At 42.5% G+C, this 1,791-nt stretch overlaps 1 pseudogene; it reads right to left on the bottom strand.

Moving 5' to 3' along the window:
* Positions 1-422: 422 nt before the first annotated feature.
* Positions 423-1,301, bottom strand: LOC149852239 (aurora kinase A pseudogene; annotated as a pseudogene).
* Between the last annotated feature and the right edge of the window lie 490 nt (positions 1,302-1,791).

The raw sequence follows: 1,791 nt of genomic DNA, 5'->3' as shown, positions 1-1,791 counted from the left end.
ATTGGTGGTACTAAATTTAATGCACATTAGGAAAAGGACATTAATGCACATGAAGATACACCCACTGTATAACATCCCAATACTGTTCCCGCAATGAGTTTGCATAACATTTTTTAAAAGTTTTTTTAAAAAGTTTCAATTACACTACAGTAAACAGGACTGACAGTAAAAAAAACAAAAAAATTCAAACATAGTTGTTATGACAGTTGCTAGGAAGCATAGCCATATTTCATTCAGCTTTGGATCACTACGTATTTCAGATACTCATAGCAGCCCAATAAATTAAAAAACAAAAACCACAGGCATCTCTGGGATTTGTTATGGCACTGTTCACTAAGCCATGACTTGGACTTGGTTGCATGATGAGTGCAATTACAAGGCTTCTATTTTCATGGAAAGGCAAGAGAGCCACCTTCCTAAGTCTACATTCTGTTAACAGTTTCTCTGTTTCGACTGCCCGCAGTCTCACTCGCTCTGTTAGCTGGTAATGTTGTAGAGTTCACTCTAATCCACGGATGTTCAAGAACATCTTTAAGCAGTAGTCTGTGGTATGGATCATGTTACAGAAGCTTTGAAACTAGATCTTTCTGATGGAAAGGGAGGAAAGCTGAATTCAACCTTTGAAATACATCTGTAAGTATCCTGATGAGTCTCTGCCACACAAGGAGATTTTCCCACTAGGAACTCATAGCACAGAACCCCCAGGCTCCAGCTATCCACCTTTTCATCATATATTTTCCTTCAGTCATTTCAGGAAGCAGGTCTGTGTTCCACAACAAATGGTCCTCCTAGATGATGGAGCATGCACAAACCATCCAAAATCTATCATCTTCAGCCCTCCCTTTGAGCCAAGAAGCAAGTTTTCTGGTCTGATGTCATTGAAAATCACGTTTTGAATGACAGTATGATAGAGCATCTGCTAGCTCTGCGATGTAATTAGCAGTTCTTTGCTCACCAAACTTCATAAGCTTCTATAGCTTTTGGTAGACTTCTCCATGAGATGCCCACTCTAGAATAATGTATACCTTTGTGGCATCCTGAAAACAGCCAAACCATCTGAGAATGCTGGGATGTCCAAGAAGAAATTGTATTTGTGCTTCTCTCCTCAGATGCCACTCTAGTCCAGCTTCCTCCAACTGAGGTTTAAAGAGCACCTTCAGTGCCACAATACATTTAGTTACTTTTTCACAAGCCAGATACACAATTCCGAAGTGTCCTTTTCCCAGAGGACAGCCAATTTTGAAGTCATCAACACACCACACTGCCTTCTCCTGGGTGTCGAGGCTGGAACTGCAGCTCATCACTGAACTCCTTTTAGGTGATACCTTTTAGTCTCTTCATTTTTCAGTTTAGAAGTATCTTCTTCTTCAGGCTTGTGTCCTAGCTTGTGCCTAAATCCGGTGCTAAACACACAGACTCTCTGAGCAAAGTGCAAAGGACACAGAATTTTATGCACTTCAGCTGTTCAACTCCAGGGACTTGCTCTTTTGGCAGCAGAGAGACTAGGACTCATTTTGTGACCGCCTCAAAACTGGTTGGAATCATCCCGCTGTGCCCAGGCAGTCTGGCGCGGGTCTTTTTCTGGGTCCTGTCCATACTGCCATGGCCGCGGCATGTCTCGGCCATGAGCACTAGTTGAATTCAATTTGAATAGAAGAAGTCCCTGAGGAATGGAAGAAGACCATTGTTGTGCCCATCCACAAGAAGGGCAGGAGAGAGGACCCAGGTAACTATAGGCCAATCAGCCTAACTTCCATCCTAGGGAAAATCCTAGAAAAGTTCATCAAGGAG

The sequence above is a fragment of the Crocodylus siamensis genome, chromosome 15, assembly GCF_052110815.1.
Source record: "Crocodylus siamensis isolate JL-2025a chromosome 15, ASM5211081v1, whole genome shotgun sequence".
Taxonomy (NCBI): domain Eukaryota; kingdom Metazoa; phylum Chordata; order Crocodylia; family Crocodylidae; genus Crocodylus; species Crocodylus siamensis.
The sequence above is the reverse complement of the archived record's forward strand: the minus strand, read 5'-3'. Positions and strand labels throughout refer to the sequence as shown.